Genomic DNA, 13,190 nt, shown 5'->3' with positions numbered 1-13,190 from the left:
AAACCAATATTGAAAACCCATTTTGAAAAGTTGGTTCTTTGAAAGGATCAAAAAGTTGACATCTCTAACAAGACTGACAGGGGAAAAAAAATGGGAATGCACAAGTTACCAATATCAGAAATGAACCCGAGGATATCACTACAGACCCTACAGACACCAAACGAATAAAAAGATATTACTATGAAAACTGTACACACATAAATTTGACATGGTAGAAGAAATAAACCAGGTCCCCAGAAAATACAACCTACCACAACTCAGCCAACATGAAATACATAATTTGAACAGCCCTAAGACTATCAAGAAAATTATATTCATAATTTAAAACTCCCTAAAAAGAAATCTCGAAACTTAGATTATTTTACTGGAGAATTCTAACAAATCTTTAAAGAAAAACAAACACCAATTCTACATAATTTCTTCCAAAATACAGAAGAAGGGGATCTCTGGGTGGCTCAGCAGTTTAGCGCCTGCCTTCAGCCTAGAGCATGATCCTGGAGCCCCAGGATCAAATCCCACATCACGCTCCATGCATGGAGCCTGCTTCTCCCTCTGCCTGTGTCTCTGCCTCTCTCTCTCTCTCTCTCTCTGTCTCTCATGAATAAATAAATAAAATCTTTAAAAAAAAAAATACAGAAGAACCAGGGCACCTGGGTGGCTTAGTTAGTTGAATATCCAACTAGTGATTTCAGCTCAGGTCATAATCAGGGTTGTGAGATCCAGCCCCACATCGGGCTCCCTGCTCAGTGAGGAGTCTGCTTGAGATTCTTTCCCTTTCCCTTTCATTCTGCCCCTCCCCCTGCTCACACTATTTCTTTCTCTCTCTCAAATAAATAAACCAATCTTAAAAAAATAAAAGAAGTAAAAAAAGATCTAAGTACATCAAGAGATATACCATGTTCATGGATTAGAAGCCTTAACATAGTAGATGTCAATTCTACCCAAATCAATTTGCAGGTTTACACAATTCTTATTAAAATTATAGGAAGAAGGGCACCTAGGTGGTGCAGTCAGTTAGGCATCCAAATCTTGGTTTCAGCTCAGGTCATGATCTCAAGGCCATCAGATTGAACCCTATGTCAGGCTCCGCTCAGGGAATCTGCTTGAGTTTCTCTTTCCCCTTCTCTCTGTTGCTCAGGCTCTGTCCCAAATAAATAAATAAATAAATGTTTTTTAAAATTATATGAAGAATTTTTGCATATATAGATATGATTATTCTCAAATGTATATGGAAAAACAAAGGATCTAGGATACCTAAAACAATTTTGAAAAAGAACAATAAAATAAGAGGACTCAGTCTACCTGATTTCAAAACTTACACAGCTACAGTAATGGAGACTGTGTTATATTGACAGAGGGACAGACACATAGATCCATGTAAACAAGCCTAGCTGGTCTTTAGTAAAACAGTTTAATGGAGAAATTATAGTGTTTTCAACAAATGATTCAAGAGCAATTGAACATTTGGAGGGGAAGAAGCAGCAGCAGCAGCAGAAGCAGCCACAGCTCAATCCAAGCCTCACAGCTTATGTGAACACTAACTCAATAGATCATGGACTTAAATGTGAAATATAAAACTATAAAATTTTTCTGGAAAAAAATAGGCAAAAAAATCTTTGGGATCAAGAGTTAGAAAAAGAGTTCTTAAACTGGGCACCAAAGGTATGAGCCATAAAAAGAAAAATTGATAAATTAGACTTTATCAAATTTTAATCTCTTGCTCCACAAAATACCCTGTTAAGGAGTCTGTTAAGATGAAAAGACAAGCCACAGTCTGAGAGGAAGTATTTGTAAACCACATAACCAACAAAGGACTAGTATGTAGAATATATAAAGAACTCTCAAAACTCAACGGTAAAAAAAGCAAGCAATCCAATTCAGAAATAGGCAAAAGATATGAAGAAGTATTTCATCAAAGAGGACAAACAGATGGCAAATAAGCCCATGAAAAGATGTTCGACATCATTAGCCATTAGGGAAATGTAAATTAAAACCACAATAAGATATCACTACACATGTATCAGATTGCCAAAATATAAAATAGCGAGAAACCAAATGCTGGCAAGGATGTAGAGAAACTTGACATCTCCTCTGTTGCTGATAGGAATGCAGAATGGCACAGCTGCTCTAGGAAACAGTGTGGCAATTTTTTTAAAAGTTAAATGTGCAAGCACTGTACACCCAGCAAACTGCATACCTGGGCATTTATCCCAAAGATAATGAAAACTTATGCATGATTCCATTTATATACAAAATAATCTACAAAATTATAGAATTGGATAACACATCAAGGATTTCTAGGAGTTAAGGAAGGGGCTGGGACAGAATGGAAGTGGCTATGACAGCCTGAAGGATGGCTGGTGGTAATGGGAATGTTCTGTAGCCTGAACACATCAATGTCAATATCCTGGTTGTGTTACCATACTCTGGTTTTGCAAACTATCACTCCTGAGGGAAACTGGGTAAAGGGCACAGGGGATCTATCTGTGAATCTCCATGTGAATCTACAATTATCTCAAAATTAAAAGTTTAATTTCTTTTATTAAAAATATTTTATTTCATTATTCATGAGAGACACAGAGAGAGAAAGAGGCAGAGACACAGGCAGAGGGAGAAGCAGACTCCCTGCAGGAAGCCCGATGCGGCACTTGATCCCAGGACCCCAGGATCACGACCTGAGCTGAAGGCAGACGCTCCACCACTGAGCCACCCAGGTGCCCCAAGGTTTAATTTTTTTTAAGATGAGAAAATTTTTAAGGATGAAAAAGGCAAGAGCTTTAAAAGAAGGGAAGGTGGGTGGAAGCACCCCTATTCCCCAAGCTAATGCACTTGAGGCATGGAGACTGTGGGGAGGGAATAGGGTGCCAGGTAAAATTAACTATGACCAGTTAAACTTAAATTTCAAATCAACAACAAATCATTTTTTTAGTAGAAGTATGTCCCATGCAATACTGGAGACACACTTAGACTAAAAAACTATATGTTATTTGGAATTCTGTGTTTTTATTTGCCACATCTGGACACCCTAGAAGGGAAGGCTAGCACACAGCCGACTGGAGCCACCCAGGGGCTGTGGCCCAGAAGAGGCAGGTGGGCACAGGGAGATGTGATAGAAAGACCATAGGAAAGTGGTCAGAGGGCCAGCAAAGAGATGCCAGGCACCACAGACTCCACAGGCTGGGCAGTGCCTTAGGAGGGGGGAGGGTCCCCCAGCTGCTGGGTTTATGGGCCTCTGCTGGCAGAGTGACCTCTGTGTGTGGTCTGCACAAAATCCAGAAAAAGACCAAAAGAGTGAAGGCTTGAGCGGCTGTTACAGGCTCGAGGGGTCTCTAGGCCCTAAGGGGCTCCTCTCAGCATGGTGAGCCCTGTCCCCTTCCTATGGGAGACAGACACGCAGACCAGCGGGCCCCAGTGTCCAGGTCAGCAGGCTATCACCATCTGCAGAAGCCAACACTCTCTAAGCACTCCACTCTCAGCTTGACAGTCACCTCCTAGGGGTGCCTGGGTGGCTCAGGCAGTTAAGTGTCTGCCTTCAGCTCAGGTCATGATCCCAGGGTCCTGGGATAGAGCCTGCATCAGGCTTCCTGCTCAGCAGGGAGTCTGCTTCTCTTCCTCCCTCCCTCCTTCTCTCTTTTTCTCTCTCTCTCTCTGCCCTTCCCCACTGCTTGTTCTCTCTCCCCTCCCTCTCATAAATAAATAAATAAATAAATAAATAAATAAATAAATAAATAAATAAATAAATAAATAAATAAATAAATAAATCGAGCAGTCAATCAATCAATCTGGGAAGGAAGGAAGTCACACCAGACCACTGCCAAGCGAGTGTGGTCACCCTTCTCACACACAAACCATGACCTTCACTTATTTTCCTCATGGAACCTATTACAATTTGAAATAATCAGGATTTCTTATCGGTTTGCTTGTTTAACACCCATCTGCAACCCACTAGCTCCAGGATCACGGGATTTTGTTTTGTTTGCCGTGACATCCATGCTTGGTGCCTAGCATGTAGTTGGAACTCAAGAAAGAAAAAAAATTCAGAATGAATGAAGGAGTAAATGAAAAATCATCCTGATTGGAGCTACACTCTTTGATCTATCCTACAGGCACAGCCCCGCAGAGCTTGACAAAGGCAGAGGACAAGTCTTCCTCTTCCAGGAAGCCCTGGGCAGCACCCTCTGAGCTGCCTTGGGCTGGCACCTGGGACGTGTGCTGAGCAGGGCCACAGAAAGCTCTTTATCCTCTCTAAACAATCATTCTACTATCATCATCATTATCTTAAGTGTTATCTTTAATTATCTCTGCCACAGGGACTAATAATAATGTTATTAATAATATCGATGTTAACACTTACCACTTACAACTTACATGTGCCAGGCAATGTGCTGAGCACTTTTCATCTATTTTTAGCTCATTTAATCCTGCAAGCAGCCACCCCCACCCCCACCCCCACCACCCCCAGCAAAAGCAGGGGTAGTGACCTTCTCTGTGCTGCCCCCATCTTGTGGAAACAGATACCTCCTTTCTTTTCAAGAACACCATCCCTATTCCCACTTTGGGGGGAGGGGGCAGGGGGCTGACACTGACCCAGCCCAGCACTCAGGAAGGGCAGGTGGTGCTCGCCTGAACAATCAACTACTCCATCTCCCAGACTATGGTAATTCTTTCATGGGTAGGTTCAGGACCCTCCCGAGACAGGGAGCCCTGGTCCTGAGACCCTTTCCATAAAAAGCAAGCACACGCCACTCTCTGCTAGGCCTGCTGGACTAAGAGCTGCTGGCTGTCATCATGCACCAGGGGATGAAGGCAACAAAGGAGGCAGAGCTGAGAGACAGAAGAGAAAGAGACTGGTGACGACTTTGTTGGAACCCCTGGATCCAGCCATGCCTGAACCTCTTACCCAAGGAATCCTGGGACTTCTCAGTTACATGAACTAATAACTCTCTTTTTTTATACATTAGTCAGATTGAGCTGAGTCTGACTTGCCATGGAACATCCTGCCTAAACTGCAGTATATCATTAGGATGGGGGTATTTTATAGATGAAGAGCTGAAGTATAGAGAGGCAGATAACTTTGTTAGCCATGCAGTGACACAACCATGAGCTGGGAGTGCTCTTAACCACCGTGACTGACCATAGACGTCTCCATTCTGAGTGTGTGTGTGCGTATGTGTGCCCACCTGCATACTCTATTTCTCATTAATATTCATAGCTACAGCAGACGGAGCAAACAGTTGGTGCTTAATAAAGCTCTACAGGAGGGTGGGGAGATGGGGTAACTGCGTGATGGGCACTAAGGAGGGCACACCATGTAATGAGCACTGGGTGTTACGGGCAACTGATGAATCACTAAATTCTACCTCTGAAACTAATAATACAGTATATGTTACCTAAATTGAATTTAAATAAACAGTTCAAAAAAAAAAAAAAGCTCCACTAGATAAACTCAAATCAGTAATTTCCTAAATGAGTCTTTGTTTAGAAAACGCTACCATCAGTGATTCTGGATTCTTCCTCCAACTCAAGCTCACACCGCACAGTGTGTCTTCGGGGAACCATTGTCCAGGCAGATGAGCTGGAAACCAGAGTGGCCAGGCACCTGGGAGCCTGATGCGCCAGTGAGGGCCACCCCAACTCCCTTAGGAGAGGGGTCTACGGGCAGAAGAGGAGGTCGGTCCGCCACTCCCACCCCACTGGACTCCAGAGACACATGAGGAAGGGGGTCCAGTGTGAGGCTCTAGCACCTGCTGGAAGCTCAGGACAGAGGCGTCCACGCTCTGGGGCCACCACTGACCACAGGACCCTTGTTTTCTGCCATCACTCCAGTAAAGCTCAGCCAGAGGCAGACACGAGGGATGTCACTCGTGTCTCAACTGCTCCCAAGCAGCCAAATGACCATAAAGGACACTCAGGGAAGTCCATCCAACAGTACAGGCAACGAAAAGCAAGAAGACCATGCCTGTGGGCTGGCCCACATGGGATGGTGTCGGGGCCCCAGGCCCCACCCCTCCAGGACTGGCTCCATTGCTAGCTCCTCTCCATCCTTCCTCCTCCTCTCCTGGGTGGTGCTGTCCCTGTAACCTGGAAACATACTCTGGTGTCTCCCTCTTAAAAACGCAAAAGCTTCCTGTGACCCTTGGATCCCTCTGGCTCCTGCCTCTCACCCTCCCTTCCCAGCCTGGAACCTGGCAAATTGACACTGATCTCCCCCGTCCCCCCAACTCGTCCCTCCATCTGAGTCCACTGACCCTGCTCTCACCCCGGACAGTCCAGGAGATCCTCCAGCCTCCCTGCCATGGGCCTCTCCGTGGCCTTTTGCAGTGCTGCCCGGAAGCACTTTGCTATCTGGGCATCGATGACACGTGCTCCTCCCTGCTGCCTTCTGCCTACGCCCATGCTTCCAGACCCCTTCTCCAGGCCAGGCCTCTGTCTTGAGCCCTCAGCCCATGTGGCCGAACGCCGGCCAGACACCAGTACACAGTTCCCCCATGAGCATCTTGTGCAAGATCATATCACACCCAAACTTGAGCCCATCGAGTGTGATGAGCATTCAGGTGTAAAAGTTCAGAGGATTCCAGGTTCTAGAATCACACTGCCTGAGGTCAAATCCCCCCACCCCACCCCCGTGCAACTTACTGACAACAGACAAGCCCCCTGAACTCCCCGCATCCAAAAGTGGGGAAATACTGGTGCCCCTCCTCCGTTGTAGGAGTGAGTGTGACAGCAGGTATGTAGATACTGCTACCTGGTGCTACCTGGGCCTGGTACTCAGTAAGCCTCACCTGGAAGGTCCTTATCAGGGTCATCAACTTTGCCAGCCCCACAATAGCTCACTCTTCCTCAGGCGCAGTATCGTTTTCTACCTGTCACCCTAAACTCGGTCGCCTGAGACCTTGAAGTCACTCCTAACGTCTCCCCTTCCCATATCCATTCAATTTTGCACAGTCCTGCTGGGTTTGCCTCTTAAATATTTCTCCAACCCACACCCTCCTAACCAACACCCTCCTCTTCTCTCACTGAACCCATTGCACTGTCTCTGTGATCTTCTCACCTCCTGCTTCAGGATTTTTCCTGAAGCCACACCACTTTGTCTATAATTTCCCCACATACTGCATGGGTCTCCTCTCTAGAAATTGCTTCTGGTGTTTTCTCTGCCTGGAATGCCCCTTCTACCATACTTCCCATCTTCTTAGGTGTCATCTCCTCCAGGCAGTTTTCCGGGGATGCCCGGATTGGGCAAGATGCTTACCCTCTGAGCTTCTATATCTCACACTCGTGACATTACACGGAACTTCTCCTTTGGGGTTCTCATCTCCCCAACTGGATGAGAGGAGAGTTTCCTCACTGAGCCCCCCAAGGATCTCAGACATGTTTACTGAACTAAAGTTATCATTAGAGGAAAGACCTACAGGAGACCTTTTCCTCTTAAAAAAAATTTTTTTAAGGCAAGAAATCTATGAAAACAAGAACATTTCCACTATTTTAAAATCCAGAATTGATGGGTCCTTCCTAAACCAAAGTGCTTGATCAACAGCTTCCTTAAACCAACCAAAGAGGTTCAAATTCAGGGAAATGGAGTCCTCTCATGCTAGGGGGGCTGCTAAGGGATTTTGCAAAAATAAAAATAAAGAAATTAAAAAGAATGGGATGATAAGCTGTCTGTACAGGCTTGCTATTCTGACAGAGCAGTTCCAGAACTTGAAATGTAATCTCTGGGGGGAGAGGGAGACATTTTTATCACGTATTAAGGGTAGACAGATGTTTTAGGTCTGGCATTACCTGAATCAAAAGCACCATGGAAGAGCCTAGCACAGCCCCACTCAACAACATGTGTTCACGGTAGAGAGTAAACAGGAACCCCTTCTCCTTGTCCTTTTCATGTTTTCCTCTTCAGTTATATCTGAGGGGTTTTCTATTTCCCTGGTATGAGGGCAAAACACTGATTTCCACACCAGACCTTCCTTCCCCTCCAAAACGCTGCAAGCGGGGTCTTCAGCTCGGGTCTCGGGCACATAAGCAGCCGCAGAAAGAGTGGGTACCCAGTCTGCAAGGTGGCTTCCAATACGCCTCCAGGGTGTGCCTCTTAAAGACTTCGAAGACAGACCCCCACCACACACACATGCATATGCACACGCACACACCCCCTCCAGGCGCACACACCCCCTCCAGGCGGACCATGGGCCGTCCTGCCACAGCCAGGGGAAGGCCTAGGGACAGCACAAAGGATAAGGACCACGAGCCCAGCGTGGGTGGGGGGTGGGGGGGAGGCATTTCAAAGGCCTGAGCAGGAGGTGGGAGAGGCTGATCTTCCGGATAGCCCTAATTTCTTCACCCCTAATGGCAAAGCTTAGCCCTCAGAGGCACCCAGGGAATACAATTGATGTGACCAGGAAAACAACATCCCCAGAAGGCCTAATGCCCCACTGGGCTGAGTGTGACTCTGTCCCGGCTGGCTGCCTGCCAGGGAGTCCACACCACTTTCCAAGGACATTGAGGGTGGACGTTCCTGTCAAGATTCCCTGAGGACCATCCCTCCCCAGCTCTGACCTCCTTGGGGCTCCCCCCAGGGACCTGTGAAGCCCTGGGTAAAGACACCAGGGCCCAGAGGCTGAGTCACCCCCTTAGGGCCAACCTAGGTCACAGCAAGTTCATTATTCCAAGGACAAGTTCTCAGACCCCTTACACAGCCACACCCGGCAAGAACGGAGAGGAGAGACATCACGGGCAGCTGAGCAGTGGGCAGGCCTACCCTTGGCAAATCGGCTTCCTTGGGACCTGAGGCCTCAGGTGCCCTAGGAGGGCTGTGCACACTTTGTCTATACATGTTCAACATGCAGGGGAAGACACTCCTCCCTTCTCCAGCCTTCTCCAGGAAGGGGGTCCTGCCTCTGGACCAGGCTATAGGAAACCCAGGAAGAGCCATAACGGGATTGTGGGGCGGGGGCGTGCAAGGGACATCCTTCCAGATGTGAAGGAAGTGGCTGGTGGGCAAGGGCAGCCAGGCGGGGCCAGGTCATCCATCCCTGGGGGAGGCCCCAGAACAGGCTATGGACCGCTCCAGGTTTCTGATGGGCCTGCTGGGGGAAGGGGGGGTCGAAAACCATTTCAAGATCTGGGGGAAGCCCAGAGAAGGGGGCCTCGTTCCCTGTGGGGAGGGGGGATTTCAAAGGAGACCTTGCTGCCGGAAAGGTTTCAAAAAACCCTTGGCTCTCTATGGGCTCCAAATCACTCCCTCGCCAGCAGCAGCCGGGAGAGGGTGCTGGGAAATGTTCCCAAGGAGATGCGTCCCTGAGTCATCATAACTCCCAGGGTCTGGAGGCTGCACAGCCACGGAGAGGCCCCCCGCTATAAAAAGGCCAGTTTAGCATCCCCCAAGGGAGGTCTCCAGCAGTCTGGGTCCCCGGGGAGGCTGGCCTCAGACCCCCCCAGCGCCCCATGTTTATGAGAAGGCCGTCAAGCTGAACAGTGCCACTTTTACCCGAGTCCCCTTGGTGCAGCTAAGGGGGGGCTTTTGCCCCCACCAGCTCCAGGCATCCACTCTGGCCTTGGGCCATTTAGCAGGGGAAGCTGTCCACAGGGACACTGGGCCCCAACAGTTCTTACTGGGACTTCGGAGCCAGCCCCAGCTGGGGCTCTTGTGCCCACTACTCTTCCATTCATATCTCCCACGGTTGCCCCCTGCCACCTTCCCCAGGCCACCAAGGCCAACTAGGCACAGGGCACAAACTCAGTATCAGTTCTATCACCTCCCTCCTCTCTTCTTTCCCGGCCTCATCCCCTCACCTCCAGACCAGACCGGGCAGGTCTCTGTTCTCTCCCATCTTCTTCCCCGCTCAACACTGCAGGCAGACTCATCTCCCTATAGCACTCAGCTACATCCAGGCCATACTCTGCTCCAAAACCTTCAAAGCCTCCCTAGTGCACACATTCAGGTGCCCATGGGGACCAGGCTGGGGCACAAACGAACAAAGCAGCTCCTAAAATACAGTCGGGATTTGTGCCTGGGAACACACAATCCCAGCTACCACCAAGGTCCTGTCAGCTGTGCCATATGGGAATTCAGGGCCCTGGCTGCCACCTCTTCTGGTTTTTCAAGAGAAGCCAAATAAAATATCAGCCAAGGGACCCCCCCAGATTTGAACCCTGGCCCTCACGGTGGAGTCCAAACCCGAACCCCTGAACCCGGCATTCAAGGCCCTCTGTGCCCTGGCCCCAAGCTGCCTCCCACCTTCACTGCCCACGATGCTACCATATGAGATACCTTCATCCCAGCAAGGTTGGGCTCCTCCAGCCCCAAAACTCCCTCCTCTGCTCTTGCCTCTGAGCCTGGCTCACCCTACAGTCCTCCCACAGACCCTTCTCCCCGCCTTCTAGGTCTAACAGCACATCCCACAAGGACCTCCTTCTGCCGAGCCCTCCAAGAGCCACTGTTTCTGGTGACTGGCCTTTCTTGTCAGAGCTGCTGCCTCTACCAGTGATGCACCTGCCACAGAGAAAACTCTTCACCAGCCTCCAACACCCAGGCCTTTCTGACAGACCACTTTGGATCCAGCAGTCCTCATTCTGGGAGCATCAGCCCCCTGGCACTGTGCTTACCTGGATGCCATTAGCTTTCCCTGCAGGCACAGCACCCAAGGGTGGCACTGGGTCCTTCCTGCCACAAACCCTGGCAGGGAGCCACACATGGTGGAGGGAGCCCAGCTTTATTCAGACCCTGGTTCTGCTACGCCATCTCTGGAAGAACTTGGATAAGTCATTGGAGCTCCTCGATGAGATGGTGGGGCTCAGCGCCCTCACCCAGTGACGCCTCCCTTTGCAGCATGATGTGTGTGCTGGGGTGTCTCCTATGGGGTGCCGTAAGGTTTCTGCGGGCGGGACTGGGTCCCCTGCTCCCTCGATCACCTGAGACCATCCCAGTGCTCTGCATTCAAGAGGTGCTCAGTCGATGTTCTTTGATAAATAGGGTTGATGAGGCCAGACGAGGACAAGGATGTGGGGAGGGCAGGTTAGAGCAGGAGATCTTACCCTGCCACCAGAGAGAGGCATGGCTCATGTGGGGCCCCCAGTCCATGCCTCGCAGTGTGGGCATTGCACGGTGACACTGCATGGTGACGGTTTCTGCAATTGTGTGAACGTCTCACTCAGACCCTTGAGCCCTGAGACCATCAGCTCCTTGCTTCCGGCTCCCTGTGCGTCCTGGGAACCAGGCCAGCTCAGACACTGCAGCGCAGGCTCGCGAGGCGCCCTCCCCAGCCACCAGACAGGACCGTCTCCCTCGGGAGCCTGGTGCTCTGCTCACACAAAGGTCCGGATGCCCCTCACGCCCCCCCTTCCATGGGCCAGCCCACCTCTCTATTTAGGAGCAACCTGCTCGCCTTCCACCTGAGGGTACGCAGCTTCCAGACTCCGCACACAAGGAAAGGTAGAAGGGGGGTGGCTGGGGGAAGCACCTTGGAAATCACCGTGGTCCAATTAGCCAGCCTCTCGCCCTCCGTGCTTACAAACAGGCGCACACATTAACACCTGCTACAAAAGCAAACATTTTTAGATATCTTCATCTTTACCTCCTTGACACTCCCATGAAAGCACTCTCAGCAGCCGGTGACTGACAGAAGAGTTTCCTCCTTCTACCTCAGCAGGGGGCTTTCAAATAGAAGAAATTAAAAAGCCACCAATCTCCCTGTCAAGCTGAACTCCCGGGGCCTTCCCTGCCCCTCCTCAGCTACCCCTGCCCCCTCACCACCGGGTGAGCCCTACCACGCACACCCCAGCACCCTTGGGGGAACCACTGCATCACCGGACACTGGACATCCAAACCCACTGAGTGCCCCAAGGCTGCAGCTAGGTGGGGACCGGGCCACCACCCTCACCCCGAGCATGATGCCTCTGACGAAGGGCCCTAGCCATTGCTCCTTTTGTGGAGAACGTGGGTGGCGGCACAGAGGTGGAGCAGTTCTCATACATCCAACTGCCTTGGAATTCTGTCTGTGGGTACCTACTGAAGGTAAACCCCCTCATACCCCATGGCCCACCCATCCCAGCCCCACCAATCTTCCCATGATGACTGCAGGCACATGCTCACCAAAACACGCATACGAGAGCATCCATAGCAGCACGCTGGCTGCAATGGCTCCAAAATAGAAATGACCAAGATGCTCATCAAGAGTAGAACAGAGAAAAAAAAAATTAAAAAAAAAAAAGAGTAGAACAGAGAAGATACGCATTCACACGACGGATTATTATATACCCGTGTGAAGGGGCGATGTCCAAACTATAGGCACTAAAGTGAATGCGCCAAAGCCACCAGACACCGATGAGCAGAGACAGTATGATCCCATTTATATAAAGTGCAAAATGGGCAAAGAGCCTTATGCCACTTGAGATCAGGATGGTGACCTGTCGGGAGGGGGTGTGCAGAGGGGCCAGGAGGGGGCTTCAGGGATGCAGAAATGCTCTGCCTCCTTGCTGGGCTGTCGGTTACACAGGTGTGCTTGGTTCAAGAGAATTCACTGAGCTGCATGGTTAAGGGATCTCTTTGAATGTATGCAGTTAAGGGTTTTGTAAAACAGTACTCTGTGGGCATGGTTGTTTTTAAGACTATAATGGAAAGACTGTTAGAAGAAGAGTCAGGAAAAAAAAAAAAAAAGAAGAGTCAGGATGCTGACCCTACACCTGAAGCCTCACTGCTCAGACTGCAGGACACTTGGAGACGGTGATGTTACTTCCACCAGAGACCCAGGGCATCAGGATTCCAGAAGCTCCCAAAGCCCTCACTGCCAAGTCTTTCACCCCCTTGGGCCAGCCCCCAGGGTCACTGGAAATCCACCTGTGCTCCCTCTTGCATGGAGGGCTCCCCCCCACAGCCGCCAGAGAGGCCACATCCATCCATGGAAGGCACAGAAGACCTCCCGACTTCCCTCCGTCCCGCAGGTCAAGAGGGAGCACTGTGGCACTTTGAAAGTTCCCCTTCTGGAAAGGATGAATTTTCCAAAGTCCAAAACCACTTGAAGAGGACTAGGAAAAGTATTGAAATAACTTTGTAAGCGCTCTGTTTTGACAACGTGCCTGAGGAATTCACCACGTTTAGCGGGGAAATGTGAGCAGTTAAATCTATTCAATGTCATGACATACGAAATTGAAGCATAATTGCCCCTGAGTGCTTGACAACTGGAAAGCACTCCGTTTCAGAA

At 49.6% G+C, this 13,190-nt stretch overlaps 1 protein-coding gene across 5 annotated transcripts in view; it reads right to left on the bottom strand.

The window, feature by feature from the left end:
- The window catches only part of ZNF423 (zinc finger protein 423), a 334,278-nt gene that overhangs the window by 117,263 nt on the left and 203,825 nt on the right, over positions 1-13,190 (bottom strand). The window lies entirely within an intron of this gene.

The sequence above is a fragment of the Canis aureus genome, chromosome 5 (assembly GCF_053574225.1).
Source record: "Canis aureus isolate CA01 chromosome 5, VMU_Caureus_v.1.0, whole genome shotgun sequence".
Lineage (NCBI taxonomy): Eukaryota > Metazoa > Chordata > Mammalia > Carnivora > Canidae > Canis > Canis aureus.
The sequence above is the reverse complement of the archived record's forward strand: the minus strand, read 5'-3'. Positions and strand labels throughout refer to the sequence as shown.